Source organism: Schistocerca cancellata, chromosome 9 (genome assembly GCF_023864275.1).
Source record: "Schistocerca cancellata isolate TAMUIC-IGC-003103 chromosome 9, iqSchCanc2.1, whole genome shotgun sequence".
In the NCBI taxonomy this organism is placed as follows: Eukaryota; Metazoa; Arthropoda; class Insecta; order Orthoptera; family Acrididae; genus Schistocerca; species Schistocerca cancellata.
This window is the reverse complement of record NC_064634.1, coordinates 231,113,030-231,130,383: the sequence shown is the minus strand read 5'-3', so window position 1 is coordinate 231,130,383 and position 17,354 is coordinate 231,113,030.

The following is a 17,354-nucleotide window of genomic DNA, read 5'->3' as shown; positions in this document are numbered from 1 at the left end:
TATCGTGTGTTCGGTAGTTAAGAGAAGACGGTTATTGGTTGAAAGTCACTGCTGGACGCTGAGTTTGCTGTAAGATGAGATTGTGTCATGTAGTTGCATCGTATGTAGGCAGGGCATATCTGCAATACGAATTCGTACGTCATTCGTGATTCACTTTGATAAATACTTATGACTTTCCGAAGTTGGACTTGCATGCCACATGTGATTTCTTGCCCGTTGTTTCTTTGTGAGATCTGCTGATGATATTGTTCTATTTGAAGTTAATACAAAAGGATTTCAAATATTGCTTAACGAACTTCCGTTAGTGTGCTCTGAAGCTTGAGCAAAAAATGAACTATGATAAAACCAACATCACGTTGAATGAACGGGCACTGGAGGAAAATACCCCTGTTGGAAGTACACAGCTGCAAAGGGTCAGAGAGTATGTCTATCTCGGTCAACTTGTAAATATGAATGTAGACATGAAACCAGAAGTATTTCGACGTATTAAATTCGGCTAGTGAGCTTCAAGTCTAAGATGTCGATTGAGCTCAGGAAAACATTTTTTCGCCATGTATACAGCCACACATAACTTATGGGCGTGAGTTCATTGTTAGAAAGGTAATAATAAACCAAATAGGAATGGAAAGCTCAGTATTGGGTTACATGAAGAATCACAGAAAGAATGCAGTTGATATCAGACGTGCAACAAAGGTCAGTGACATAGTGGGAAAAGTGAATAAACTGAAATGGCAGTGGGCTGGTCATGTCGCCCGATGGGAAGATACAAGATAGTCAAAACAAGTGACAGACTAGAGGCCAATTTACCACAAAAGACGAAGGGAAAGACCACTGGACGGATGGGACCAGACTTAAGAAAAAGAGTAGCGTTTAATAGGAACAGTAAGCTCAAGATTGGCGGAAATTAAGGAACCTGCTGGGAACCCATATAGCACGCAGATTCAGAGAGACCACATTACCAAGTGAAGAGTCTGGCTGATGACGATGATGGTGATAATTATGACGTAGAGCTGTTATTTAACCCGTCCCTGAAGTGAGACAGTTCCTGGTCTTTGACCGATTATTCACCTTCAGCTTCCCTTCCCTGACTCATTTTTGTCCGCCGTTGAAGTTGCTGCGTTATTTCGGTGACCTGTTATGCGTATGTATATGGCAGTGCAATCAGTCACAACATGCTGAAACTCGACATGACGCAAAGATTCGCAGAGACATACAGGACATTGTACAAAAGACACAAAGCAACTCGCAGGCGATTACCAGTGGTGTTTTGAATGGTTGTGCTTAAAACGATGACTGAAAGAAGACCTGAATTGAAAAAAAACGGATGCTGACACCTTTTAACAAAAGAGAATAGACATTCGAAGTATGAAAAGCGAATGACCATTTGCACTCAGAAAGAAGGGCGAAATGACAGATAGAAGCTGCCACGTTCATTTAGAACAGTGCATTTGCATCCTAACTCAATTTCGTACCGCACAGCATTTATTTCCCTGTGCTGCGGCGCCGCATTTGGCACGTTTCATTTTCCATCCGGAAACACGACGCAGACACAGCACAGTGGCACAACAGGAGATTTGCTCATTTCAGCAGCGCAGGAAGCAATCTGCGCTGCGTTTTGACATCTTCTGCCCTCCTACTCCACGTTTCCCCTCCTTCGTCCACACGAATTTCCGGACCGAACGAGCAGTCCGCTCATTTCCTTCTGCTGTGTCACCGCCGACGGGCCTCCGTGGTGGTGGGGGCGAACACACGTACATCTGTACTAATTCCTCTCTCCCGCGCCTTCAGTAGTAGATGGAGCGTTAACGAGGCGATGCTTTACGGAAATATAATTTGGCTAATCACCCACACATTAAATTAATCACACAGTTACAAATATTTTTAAAAAATCCGATGTAACGTCCTCAGTTTGTAGGTTGGTATCGTTTGATCACTTGTTAAAATTAGTCTCTACGCAAGATTTTCATCACGGATTTAAAGCATGATAACTGATTCCAGTTGGCGATTAGCAATTATAGGCATCAGTACTGGACGGTGCTGTTTTACATACCAATATAATTCGCTATTTCAAAATAAATTGATTACTTAATATACAGAAATACTACTTCATACATATTCTGTCATTACCCTTCGTCGGAGAAGTGCAGCTATAGGATTTACAAGGGGCGTTCAATAAGTAATGCAACACACTTTCTCGGCTAATTACTGCTTAAAAACTGCAGAATTTGTTGTAGGACATCGTGGAATATTCCCGCTCCTACCCCTATATTTTCATCAAGTTTCGACAGGTGGCGGGGCTATACGTAGCCTTTAACATGGCGTCCGAGCAGGGCGTGGTTTAGTACCTTTTGACGGAAAACCAGAGCATCGTAGATATTCACATGCACTTGCAGAATGTCTACAGAGACTTGGCAGTGAACAAAAGCGCCATGAATCTATGGGAGGAGCGGCTGTCATAATAGCAATGAGGTCGCACAAACCTATCCGGGCCGGTCGCGGTGGTCTAGCGGTTCTAGGCGCTCAGTCCGGAACCGCGCGACTGCTACGGTCGCAGATTCGAATCATGCCTCGGGCATGGATGTGTGTGATGTCCTTAGGTTAGTTAGGTTTAAGTAGTTGTAAGTTCTAGGGGACTGGTGACCACAGATGTTTAGTCCCATAGTGCTCAGAGCCATTTGAACCATTTGAAACCTGTCCGATCTCTCGCGTCCCGGCCTGTGAGTCCTGTTGTGATGGAACGTGCGGACACTCTCATTCGAGGTGATCGACAGATCAGAATCAAACACCTTGCTGTACAATTGGACGGCTGCGTTGGTAGTACACATGGGCTCGTCCACCAGTGGGGACACTAAAAGGTGTCTGCCTCCTGGCTTCCTCTCCGCCTAAAGACCAACGGAGAACAATCTCTGCGGACCTGCTTGCGTGGTAAAAGGATCATTGGGACAATTTTTTGCCGAACGTCGTCACTGACGATGAAATGTCGGTTTGTCACTTCGAACTGGAGACAGAACGGTAATCAATGGAAGGGCCCACTTCGCATCACCTTCGAAAGAAGTTCAAAGCAGAAACTTCCTGGTAGATTAAAACTGTGTGCTGGACCGAGAGTCGAACTCGGGACCTGCAGAGTGAAAATCCCATTCTGAAAACATCCCCCAGGTTGTGGCTAAGCCATGTCTCCACAATATCGTTTCTTGCAGGAGTGCTAGATCTGCTAGCTTCGCAGAAGGGCTTCTGTGAAATTTGGAATGTAGGAGACGAGGTATTGGCAGAACTGAAGCTGTGAGGACGGGTCGTGAGTCGTACTTCAGTAGCTCAGATGCTAGCGCACTTACCCGCGAAAGGAAAAGGTCCCGAGTTCGAGTCTCGGTCCGGCAAACAGTTTTAATTTGTCAGGAAGTTTCATATCAGCGAAAACTCTGCTGCAGAGCGAAATTCTCATTCAAGTTCAAAAGTGCTCCCTTCGCCGGTAAACTCATGGCGAAAGTGTTCAAGGACTCTCAAGGGTATATTCAGTTTGATGTCCTCGCCAATGGTGCAACGAATCTATTTTGAAATTTGTTGTGATATCTTGAGGCGACTGAAGAAATGATTTCAGCATGTTCATCGTCAATGCCTCACAATGGTCTCCGCACCTGTGAGGAGCCCACAAAACTTCATTGGACTCTTCTCCTCCGTCCACCCTCCAGCGTGTATCTCGTACCTTCCGACTTCCATCTCTTCGGTCCTGTGAAGAATGCACCCCACGGGAAGCAGTATGAGGATGATGGGGAGGTTATTGATGCAGCAAGATGTTGGATATGCCGTGAAACAGTAGAGTAGTGCCATGCGGACATGTAGGCCCTAACAGTTGTTGTTGCGGTCGTCAGTCCTGAGTCTAGTTTGATGCACCTCTCCATGCTACTGCATCCTGTGCAAGCTACTACATCTCCCAGTACCTACTGCAACCTACATCCTTCTGAATCTGCTTAGTATATTCATCGCTTGGTCTACCTCTACGATTTTTACCCTCCACGCTGCCCTCAAATACTAAACTGGTGATTCCTTGATGCCTCAGAACATGTCCTACCAACCGATCCCTTCTTCTAGTCAAGTTGTGCCACAAACTCCTCTTCTCCCCAATTCTATTCAACACCTCCTCATTAGTTAAGTTATCTACCCATCTAATCTTTAGCATTCTTCTGTAGCACCACATTTCGAAAGCTTCTATTGTCCACTAAAAGGACTACCCACCTCTCGTTGTATAGTCGTCTGGAGGAGGATTGCGAGTGTCACTGTGTGGCAGGGACTACACTTATAAGAATCCGATGTAGTCGAAACTTAGGCCAGCACACTCGCCTGTGCACCACGAGACTTAGGTAGAGATCCTAACAGTATGGTAGCGTAAATTCATCGCACTGAATCGAGATCGTGTTGCAATATAGGATTTTGTAAAAAACAGAATGAGGAATAATAAAGTTTATTCGAATCTTTAATAAAACCTATCTGCTTTCATTATTTAGTGAACGACCCTCGTAAGCGACATGAGATGATCAGCCATGGAACACGTACGTGTAGCGACAGTGCAGAGTTTACAGACAATCCGACCGCAGAAAGCATTTGCGAACAGCGCTTCGCATACATCCAGACACTGAGGCCGGAAATGATTGCCCCCAAACGCCTTCCGCTGTGCTGTTCAGCTGTTTGGATCGAGTTACGGCGATCCGCCGCAGTAACGTGCGGCAGTCGCCGCCCTGATTCGATTGAGCACGCGCGGGGCCAGCGCGCCGCTGGCCGCTGATACAATTAGCGCATACATCGCGCGCGGGACAAGAATTTACTGACGCCCGCTGATTCGGTTACCCGCACCGAGCTGTTATTAGATAACTGCCATAACTTCGCAAAACTGGTAGCACTAAAACAATAACGCACTTTGAGTGTTTATTCAGGGCGAAATGAATAATGAAATAACTGTGCAATGGTATCAAGATCTCTCGCCAAATATAGCCGGGCAGGATTGTTTCGACGCGGTTGGCGCAGCGCGTCCACACCACAGATTGTGTTAGCGGCCAGAGGATACCTGGTTCTTAATAAAACCCTGTACGCTAAACAGTTTCCGCTGTTCTGGGGATCGATAAGCTGTGTGTTGTCACCTGGGACGTATGTCGAGATAGCCATTTGGAATTTACTAGATGAGTCTTTCGCGTCCCACTGACGAGTCCTGAGAGGGAGTAGGAGTGACTGCACGATTTCGCGTCAGGGAAATTACCGACAAGGTACGTTTAGATGAACTTTTGCTTGTGCGCCGCCTCTTCTTCACTTGCGTGGCTGGAAAGTAGGCTGTTGAGTGGGTTACAGTACGGAACTCGGCAGGAATATTTGGGATCCAAGGAGGATATCATAAAGTGGCAGATATGATTACTATTACTGGAAGCATCCCCTGTTACATTTCCTATGTACAAGTCTATCTACAAAGTATCTACATCTTGTTATAAGACTTGCTATTCTTCCTTGACCCTAAGTCTCGTGTTACAGAGGCGAGAGTGCCGGGCCAAGTGTCGACTACATCAAATTCTTGTAAGTCCATTCCCTGCCACACAGTGACACTCGCTATTCTCCTCCCGACGACTAAGCGACAAAAGACGTTTCCAGTAGTGTGGGTAGTAATTTTATAGGGTCTTTGTGCACGGCCAAATCCTTCTGGAAGTTTTGCCCTTATGTATCTGGGTGGTGCTGATCACGCGGGAGAATATGACACCCGCGCGGCGTACAGGCATGAAATCCTACTGGCTATTAAAATTGCTACACCACGAAGATGATGTGCTACAGATGCGAAATTTAACCGACAGGAAGAAGATGCTGTGATATGCAAATGATTAGCTTTTCAGAGCATTCACACAAGGTTGGCGCCGGTGGCGACACCTACAACTTCTGACATGGGGAAAGTTTGCAACCAATTTCTCATACACAAACAGCAGTTGACCGGCGTTGCCTGGTAAAACGTTGATGTGATGCCTCGTGTAAGAAGGAGAAATGCGTACCATCACGCTTCCGACTTTGATTAAGGTCGGATTGTAGCCTATCGCGATTGCAGTTTATCGTATCGCTACATTGCTGCTCGCGTTGGTCGAGATCCAATGACTGTTAGCAGAATATGGAATCAGTGGGTTCGGAAGGGTAATACAGAACGTCGTGCTGGATCCCAACGGCCTCGTATCACTAACAGTCAAGATGACATACATCTTATCCGCATGGCTGTAACGGATCGTGCAGCCACGTCTCGATCCCTGAGTCAACAGATGGGGACGTTTGCAAGACAACAATCATCTGCACGAACAGTTGGACGACGTTCGCAGCAGCATGGACTATCTGCTCGGAGACCATGGCTGACAGGAGCGCCTGCGATGGTGTACTCAACGGTGAACCTGGGTGCACGAACGGAAAAACGTCATTTCTTCGGAGGAATCCAGTTTCTGTTTACAGCACCATTATGGTCGCATCCGTGTTTGGCGACATCGCGGTGAACCCACATTGGAAGCGTGTATTCGTCATCGCCATACTGGCGTATCACCTTGCTTGATGGTATGGGGTGCCATTGGTTACACGTCTCGGTCACCTCTTGTGCAACTGGCTCGTCACAATACGCGTCACTACTCTTGATGAACTGTGGTATCGTGTTGAAGCAGCATTGGCAGCTGTACCTGTACACGCCATCCAAGCTCTGTTTGACTCAATGCCCAGGCGTATCAAGGCCGTTGTTGCGGCCAGAGGTGGTTGTTCTGGGTACTGATTTCTCAGGATCTATGCACCCAAATTGTGCCAAAATGTAATCACATGTCAATTCTAGTATAATATATTACTGGGCTGAAAATAGCCACTCGGTAGGTCATCGACTGAATCGATTTTCTGACACTTCAGTGGGACATACAGAATTTCGCATTTCGTCTGCGCCACATGATCGCCAATGGTGGTAGGCATATCGAACTTGTCGTAACCTAAATCCATATAATTGTAACATCGATTGCATGTTGAATAAAGTTGATGCACGCCGTCGTTTGTAACTAATTTACGTTATGCTTCTCATAGAAATAACTTCTACATAATTCCTTAACCAAAAGAAGCGATTGGTCTTTAGTGTATGTTCTGCAGCTTCATGGTCTACAGTACTTAACTTGGGGCTGGAAGGAGCTTTAAACAAAAGAGTTATAGAAACGACAAAAGTCTGAATATGAGAAACATTTTTAATACTTATGTTATTTCCATTATATACTGACAGATGAAAAAGTGAGCAGTAGGAAGAGAGGGAGCAAGTCGTCAAATACGGCGATGGAGTGATGTTTAAAAGAATAACTCCACCGATACCTGAAATCAGATTGTCTACTTCCACTTCAGTACCAGCTGATCCATCGAAAAACGTCTAATGGCTGTGTTAGTATCTCTCTCCTGTTTGTGATAAAATGATTTTAGCCTACGGAGACCGAATAGGTCATACAGTGCATGCGGAATCGGCTGTAGATACAAAATTTCTCGCTTTGTGAATTCATCTATATACTGGTAATAATTCCCTGTGGATTGTGGAGTAAGTCAAAATTACCGTGAACCTCTTTCTAAGCATATCAAATTAAATCAACGTGGTCATCCTGCTCATGTAAGCAGTATAACTGCAGTCACAGGAGACCGTGTGCCTATAGAGACTGTGAGGTGATCATAATCTTATGCTTCCAACAACTTTATAACCAGAGCGTCCTATGAAGGTCGTTAATAGAGTCAGTGCAATGGGCAAGCGCATGATTCACCTTTGGGTATAACTGAATTGAAATCTCCGTCTGGATATGGTGCATTAGGTTTTACGTGATTCATTTACGTTCCTTCAGGTGAAAGCGAAGTCTGTTCGGTTGATAAAGGCATGGCCGTTTCGCCCAAGTTCTTTCCAGATTGACGATAGCTGCGTCTCTAATGACTCTCCTTTCTTTATTTTCTACGAAGGATACGGCATACGATAAATTCCTACAACATTATGGCTTATCTAAAAGAGTCGAATAACTATGATAGTTGTTTGAAGCTAATAGTTAGTTTCGATAACAGAAAATGTTAAGCATACGTACACAACAGGCCTTTCTAAAATCTAAAATTAACATTGAAAGACAAGAAAAATTTGGATACAAAATACATCACGGTGTTTCTGCACCGTGAAGCATACAAAACAGAAGTAAAAAATGGCTGCAAAAGTTTCAAATTCTTAAACGAAACCAAATGGATTTTATAAAGGATAATGCAATAAATACTAAATGTTAAGAAATAACAACCACAACCATTATGTTTGGTGCATTTATTGAACTGCGCCAGATTTCGTTCTACAAGAACATCTTCACGTGAATGGAGGCAGGAATATGCCGGTGTCATGATTTAAAAATATTTAGTGGCCCAATAAAAGATTGAAATGTTCATTTTGGAATACGACAAGTACGGTGGCACACATTACTGAATGTTCCTGGTTTAAGCAGCATTAGCAGTACGTGTTTGGCACAGAATAACATGAAGTGCTACAATTGATTGGCAAGGCACGGCCGCTCAACTTATAATAGTCCAACATGTACCTTCAAAAGTTTTACTTGAACACAAAAGTTCTTTTAATCGTGACATCGCCACATTTATGTAACTTGTCACTTGAAGATGTTCGTATATGGAACGAATTTGGTGCTGAAACAATAAATGAACGTAAATTAACTGCTGTAGTCGTTTTTTGTGTTCATATTAACCACCTGTGGAAGTACCACTTATTCAAGATTATACACTACATGCACATTGCTTTGACTGTGGATTATCTCAATATAGCACTTAACGGCTGACAGCTACGTGATTCGTTGAGGTGAATTTAAGTTTCAGACCTCAGATTCCTACTCTTCACGGTACGAACTTCAAAGGATATATCCATTTCTTCTTTCATCGGTTCCGCTTTATTCTGGAGCTAGTTAGTCCATTAATTCTTGACGACTAGCTGGTTTTGATCATTTTCAACTGCTACAAAGGAAAGAAGAAGTAGGTTTTAAATCCCCGCGACGACGTGGTCATTTTATACTGCACACAAGCGCAGATTAGGACTGAAATCAGCCTTATCCTTTTCAAAGTAACCGTCCCACCATTTTCCTTAAGCGTTTTGGGAAAGTCACGAAAAAACTATCTCTGGTCGGCAAGGAGGCTTTTGAATTTAAAACGTCTTTTCCAATGCGTCACCAGTATAATTGCAGTGTTTCCTCATTTATTTGAATGGTGCATGTCTCACGTACGTGCATCATAGCAAAACTTGAATCCGATGGCGAAGAAACGTGATCTGTAAGTACACGAGCTGCAATTTTAAATCACGGCCTGGAACAAAACGGACCTCTGTCAATAATTGTCCTGAGAAGTAGCGCTGCACGTAAGTTTTATTCCAGATTTGACGTAGGTTGTAGCGGACTTGCTTAGCCCTCCGTGGAATCGTCTCGTTCACTCGATAAGCTACCGTGGGTGGATTCACTCGGGAACCACTCTTCCAGATATCGGTGCCCCACTAGCGCAAACAAACGCAGAGCGATAGAGGAAAAGAAAGAGACATATTGATGGAAAGGGCAAAGACCTAAACAAAAAGAGGAAACGAATCCTCTGCACAGCAAATGGATGCGTGGAGCATCAAGCAATCTATCACTTTCGCCAACACACGCAACGCTGTTCCGTAAACAAGAGAGAGCAGGCGAACTGTAGCTTTTGCCGACAGACTGGGTGATCACGTCGAGTGAACAGAAAAACAACGCGTAAAAGGAAGCAAGACTTTATGTAATGAGCAAAATGTTTACCACGTACCGGATGTCATTCCGCTATAACCCAATACCAGTACGTGCATAACGAGTGAGTTTCTTAGTGAACTCTATCATGAAAAAACATAGGTCAAAAGTGGAGGGTACCGAGACTTGGCATTCAAAGATGCAGTAAATGATAAACAAATTGTGACAAATAAAAGGGTGAAAATATAAAATAATAATTAAGAAATATAAAAAGTGTAATTTTAAAGGAATAACTTGTCGCAAAGTGGCGGTAAACCCTTTTTAGAGGCATGATATATAACAAAGAAATTGCTAAAGATTGTGCTGAATAATTAAAAAAATGTGGGAAGCGTAGAAAATTTTAGCGGCTGTAGTTAAATCTCAAATGAAGTTCCATAGGATTCAGATTTTCGTCCACTCCTATTCCCTATAGTTGGTTGATCTTCCAATTAACATTCTCAAGCAGAATTGATAGTTTTTGCATAAGATATTAGTGTTATAACAAATTCCATTACTGAGAAAGCAACAAAGAAATGGTAAATTACATTTTCCAAACAATTCTGAAAACATGGACTCTTCTTAAAGTTTGAAAAAGGAAAACGTAGTATATTCAGTTCTGAACAACAAATAATCACTCCAACAACTGATGTAGCACTCGAGCAGTAGTCAGCAAACTGGGTAGAATACTACAAATTTTTGCATTTACATGTTAATGAAAAGTTGAACCGGAAGTTGCCTATTAATGTGCTTCTAAGACACTTAGGTTCAGCTGCTTTCACTCTTCGTGTAAATGCAAATCTTGGAGACAAACGAATCAACCTACTGACGTATTTTGCATCCTTCCGCTCAATAATGTTCTCTGGAGTTATTTTCTGGGGTAACTCTCCACTTAGAAAGGGAATACCGATTGCACAAAAGGGCGCAGTAAGAGTAATACATGGTGTTCACGCACGGGCGTCACGCAGGTGTCACTTCAAATAGCTAGGCATTTTAACTGCGCTGCCACAATATATCTATCCACTCATGAAATCCGTCATAAATGATCCATCGCAATTTGAGAGGAACATTGATGTCCACACCTAAGACACTAGCAGGAAAAATGAACTTTATTACCCATTATTAAAGCTATCAGTATTTCAGAATGGATTTCAACATGCAGACACAAAATTTTTGATCATTTGCCCAATATTTAATTTGCCGGATATAGACTGGGAGACTCAAACGTTCATAACGGTTGGCAGGGACAAAGAATCCTGTGAAATTTTTCTAAGTGCTTTATCTGAAAACTACCTTGAGCAGTTAAACAGAGAACCGACTCGTGGGGATAACATATTAGACCTTCTGGTGACAAACAGACCCGAACTATTTGAAAAAGTTAACGCAGAACAGGGAATCAGCGATCATAAAGCGGTTGCGGCATCGATGATTTCAGCCGTAAATAGGAATATTAAAAAGGGTAGGAAAATTTTTCTGTTTAGAAAAAGTGACAAAAAGCAGATTTCAGAGTACCTGTTGGCTCAACACAAAAGTTTTGTCTCAAGTACAGATAGTGTTGAGGATCAGTGGACAAAGTTCAAAACCGTCGTACATTATGCGTTAGATGAGTATGTGCCGAGCAAGATCGTAAGAGATGGAAAAAGCCACCGTGGTACAACAACCGAGTTAGAAAACTGCTGCGGAAGCAAAGGGAACTTCACAGCAAACATAAACATAGCCAAAGCCTTGTAGACAAACAAAAATTACGCGAAGCGAAATGTAGTGTGAGGAGGGCTATGCGAGAGGCGTTCAATGAAATCGAAAGTGAAGTTCTATGTACCGACTTGGCAGAAAATCCTAAGAAATTTTGGTCTTATGTCAAAGCGGTAGTTGGATCAAAACAAAATGTCCAGACACTCTGTGACCAAAATGGTACTGAAACAGAGGATGACAGACTAAAGGCCGAAATACTAAATGTCTTTTTCCAAAGTTGTTTCACAGAGGAAGATTGCACTGTAGTTCCTTCTCTAGATTGTCGCACAGATGACAAAATGGTAGATATAGAAATAGACGACAGAGGGATAGAGAAACAATTAAAATCGCTCAAAAGAGGAAAGGCCTCTGGACCTGATGGGATACCAGTTCAATTTTACACAGAGTACGCGAAGGAACTTGCCCCCCTTCTTGCAGCGGTGTACCGTAGGTCTCTAGAAGAGCGTAGCGTTCCAAAGGATTGGAAAAGGGCACAGGTCATCCCCGTTTTCAAGAAGGGACGTCGAACAGATGTGCAGAACTATAGACCTATATCTCTAACGTCGATCAGTTGCAGAATTTTGGAACACGTATTGTGTTCGAGTATAATGACTTTTCTGGAGACTAGAAATCTACTCTGTAGGAATCAGCATGGGTTTCGAAAAAGACGGTCATATGAAACCCAGCTCGCGGGTTCACAGGTAGATGCCGTGTTTCTTGACTTCCGCAAGGCGTTCGATACAGTTCCCCACAGTCGTTTAATGAACTAAGTAAGAGCATATGGACTATCAGACCAATTGTGTGATTGGATTGAGGAGTTCCTAGATAACAGGACGCAGCATGTTATTCTCAATGGAGAGAAGTCTTCCGAAGTAAGAGTGATTTCAGGTAGGCCGCAGGGGAGTGTCATAGGACCGTTGCTATTCACAATATACATAAATGACCTGGTGGATGACATCGGAAGTTCACTGAGGCTTTTTGCAGATGATGCTGTGGTGTACCGAGAGGTTGTAACAATGGAAAATTGTACTGAAATGCAGGAGGATCTGCAGCGAATTGACGCATGGTGCAGGGAACGGCAATTGAATCTCAATGTAGACAAGTGTAATGTGCTGCGAATATACAGAAAGATAGATCCTTTATCATTTAGCTACAAAATAGCAGGTCAGCAACTAGAGGCAGTTAATACCATAAATTATCTGGGAGTACGCATTAGGAGTGATTTAAAATGGAATGATCATATAATGTTGATCGTCGGTAAAGCAGATGCCAGACTGAGATTCCTAAGGAAGAATCCTAAGGAAATGCAATCCGAAAACAAAGGAAGTAGGTTACAGTACGCTTGTTCGCCCACTGCTTGAATACTGCTCAGCAGTGTGGGATCCGTACCAGATAGGGTTTACAGAAGAGATAGAGAAGATCCAACGGAGAGCAGCGCGCTTCGTTACAGGATCATTTAGTAATCGCGAAAGAGTTACGGAGATGATAGATAAACTCCAGTGGAAGACTCTGCAGGAGAGACGCTCAGTAGCTCGGTACGGGCTTTTATTGAAGTTTCGAGAACATACCTTCACCGAAGAGTCAAGCAGTATATTGCTCCCTCCTACGTATATCTCGCGAAGAGACCATGAGGATAAAATCAGAGAGATTAGAGACCACACAGAGGCATACCGACAATCCTTCTTTCCACGAACAATACGAGACTGGAATAGAAGGGAGAACCGATAGAGGTACTGAAGGTACCCTCCGCCACACACCGTCAGGTGGCTTGCGGAGTATGGATGTAGATGTAGATGTAGATGTAGATGTAGAAATCATAAAATATTTGAGAGGTAGCAAAGGTTGCTTAAAATGTAACTTAAAAGCACTTCTCCTGGCCAACTCCTCCTATTTCTACTTAAAGACTGGTAGCTAATAAAAAAATAACTTTTTAAATGCAGTGTAATATGTACACTGACTCGTTCCACATCATTTAGCGAAATGAATTGTTAAAATGATCTATAGAACATGTAACTAGCTAACTATAGTCATTTTCGGTTGGGTTGTGAAAATTACACCTTCAGGTAGAATCTTGAAAGCTACTTTTCTGAACAGATAAAATTAAGATGATCTCTTTTCTCTAAACGCCGGCCTACTTTGCAACTAGCTACCGTTGCCTCAATATTTCCGTTCCATATACTGCGGCCATGATTTCCAACAGTTTTTTTAAACACAGTAACATTAAGGTCTCAGACTACCTGTTAATTAAAAAAAAAATGCGTCCAATAACTTTTTTAAATCAAAGGCTGGTGAAAGGCGTATTGAGTTTGACGAAGTAATTTTGGCAAGCATACTGTGGGACCAACTACGTAACTAACTGTCCAACTGATTAATGAGAACAGCTGTTTATTATATATGACTTCCGAGACATTTCTGAATTACCAGGCCTATATTTAAAAAGATCCATAGCATTAACCAAAAAAAGATCACATACTCATTCCTGTGCTGATACAGGTGACATTCACTGTTTCCTTGAACCACATTGTACGTTAGCATTGTCTATAAAAACTCACAAATCAGTCTCATTATGTGAGGGAATAACGATATTTGCTGATGAGTGCTACAGTCTGTTTAAAACGCTCTCCCTTGTGGTCGTGACGATTAGTAAATCAGACGTCCTTCGGCATACTGACCTCATACAGAGTGTGATCTGTAAATGATGCTCACACAGTAGACGGGTTGCGTATTTTGTGCATCATTATGACCATTTTCACCCGAACACACTTGTTAATACGTGGAGAAGGATTACGGTTAGCTGGTTGTAGGGCTTCAGAGTTCTCCTTAGTCCCTGACACTGACTCAGTGAAGCCCTCCCAGCCAGAAAAACCAAAGGAGCAGCAAGAGAAACCCAAGAAAACAAGATCCCCCAGAACCTAGGCATTGCGGTGGCACCAATACCACTGCTACCTACAAGCTCTGTGTCTGAGGATGAGGTGGAGATTCTGGCATCCCCTGAGGACTTAGATCTCGCTGGACCCTCAGACACAATGGCTGTTGATATCACGGGTACTCAGTTGGTGGAAACAGGTGACCATGGCGTAAACTGCCTCCTTGAGCACTTCATGCCTTCCCAGCTTAACGATAACGTTATCCTCCAGTGGAATTGCTGCGGTTTTTTTCACCAACAGGCTGAGCTATGGCAACTGTCAAGCTTTACACCTGGTTTATGCATTGTCCTCCAGGAAACGTGGCTCCTGGGAATGCGGACCCCTCCCTCCAAAGCTATAGGGGATATTACAGGTGCCATAGTGAATAGAATAGAGTGTCAGGTGGAGTTTCCATCAATGACCTGAACTCAGTATGTAGTGAACCTATGCCCCATCATACTCATCTTGGAGCTGTGGCTGTTAGGATAAGGGCTATGCAGGAAATAACTGCCTGCAACGTATATCTTCCTCCTGATGGTGTAGTAACCCTGAACATATTAGATGCACTGATTCATAGGCTCCCTAAAACTTTCCAACTTTTGAGAGATTTTAATGCCTATAACTCCTTGTGGGGTGGTACCATCCTTACTGGGCAAGATGGAGATGTCTCGACCCCTGCCTCTTAAATACATTTCAGGGGGCCTCAATGTACTTACTCGGCCATTGATTTATCACTTTGCAGCCTAGGACTTCTGCCGTCTGTCCACTGGAGCGCCCACGATGGTTTTTGTGGTAATGACCACTTCTTCATCATCCTAACACACCCAAAACTTCATGCCCGTGGACGCCTACCCAGATGGGCTTTAAACTAAGAAGACTGGGAAGCTTTCACCACTGCTGTCACTGTTGACTCTCTCCCACATGGTACCATCGATGTGGTGGTTAATAGGGTCACTAGAACGATCGTTTCTGTGGTGGAAAACGGGATTTCTTGTTTCCCATTGTTCCCCATTGTAAGGCAGTGCCTTGATGGTCACCAGAAGTTGCTGAGGCCATTAATGAGCATAATTGGGCTCTACAGTGACATAAGTGGCTCCCTTCTCTGGGGCACCTAATAACTTTTCAACAGCTCTGTGGCCGCGTTCACCAGCTTATAAAAAGATGGGGAGTGTTTGGAGAGGTACATCTTGACCACTCTCGTTCATTACACGCCACATTGAAACCTATAACGTCCCATTTACCTAGTGGAGAGCTAGTCATTGCCCTTGCACATTGCCCCGACACAGCTTCTGGACTGGATCGGAGCCACAGTCAGATGATTGAACATATCTCGTCCGACTACAAGCGACATCTCGTCATCTTGAACTGGATCTGGAGCGATGGCGTGAGAGCACCATCATTCCAGTGCACAAACCCGTTTAAAACCCACTTGATGTGGATAGCTATCATCCCATCAAGATCACCAACATTCTACGTTATGTATGTTGTGTCGGCAGTTGGGTATGGTCCTGGAGTCACGTGGCCTACTGGCACCATTCCAGGGTGGTTTCCGCCAGGGTCGCTCTTCCACTGATGTGTCACTCGAATTTGCCATCCAAACCGGCTTTTCCATGCGCCAACACCTGGTTGGTGTCTTTTTTGATTTACGGAAACCTGTCGACGTCACATCCTTGCCACTTTGTGTGAGTGGGATCTCCCCATTTTCATCCAAAACGTCCTGTCGCTCTGTACATTCCGTGTCAGAGTTGGTGCCTCCCATAGTTCCCCCACATATCAAGGAGAACGGACTACCACAGGGTTCTGTATTGAGTGTCTCTCAGTTTTTAGTGGGCATAAACGGTTTAGCAGCAGATGTAGGCCCGTCCATCTCACCTTCTCTGCATGCAAATGACTTCTGCATTTCGTACTGTTGCTGCAGTAGTGTTGTTGCTGAGCGGCGCCTACAGGGAGCCATTCACAAGATGCAGTCATGGGCTCTAGATCACGACTTCCAGCTTTCGGCCGAAAAATCGTGCGTCATGCACTTCTGTCAGTGTCGTACTGTTCATTGGGAACCAGAACTTTACCTTAATAACGATCCACTCACGGTTGTGAAGACATATCGATTCTTAGGACTGATTTTCGATGTTCGGTTGACTTGGCTTCCTCATCTTCATCAGATTAAGCGGAAGTGCTGGCAGCACCTCAACGCCCTCTGCTGCCTGAGCAATACCAACTGGAGTGAAGATCGCTCTACGCTGCTGCAGCTCTACAGAGCCCTTATTCAATCCCACCTAGATTACGAGAGTGTGTTTATGGTCGGGCGTCGCCTTCAGAATTACATTTACTCGACCCAGTGCACCACTGCGGATTTAGACTAGCGAGAGGAGCTTTTAGGACGAGTCCAGCGACCAGCCTACTGGTGGAGGATGTAGTTCCTCCATAGCAGACCAGATGTGCACAACGGCTCGCCAGTTCTCCTGAGCATCCGAATTACTGTCTCCTTTTCCCAACCAAGGTGGTTCAACTCCCTCAACGGCGGCCCAGGTCGGGGCCTATGATTGCGGTTCGCGTCCGGTCCCATCTGTCTGGAGTCTTTCCCTTTACCACCCTCTACTTGAGGTCCATTCACGTACACCTCCATGTGTCGAAGTAGGCCAAAGCTTCACCTGGACCTTTCCCATGGCCCTAAGCACTCAGTTAATCCTGCGGCTCTCCGCTGTCACCTACTCTCGATTCTTGAAATGTACAGGGGCCATGAAGTAGTTTACAACGACGGCTCGTTGGGTGATGGTTACGTTGACTTCGCGTCTGTTCGTGGAGGACATATTGAACAGCACTCCTTGCCAGATGGCTGCAGTGTTTTCGCTGCAGAGTTAGCGGCCGTACCTCGTGCTCTTGAACACATCCGCTGATGCCCTGACTAGCCATTCCTTCTCTGTACTGACTCCTTGAGCAGTCTCCA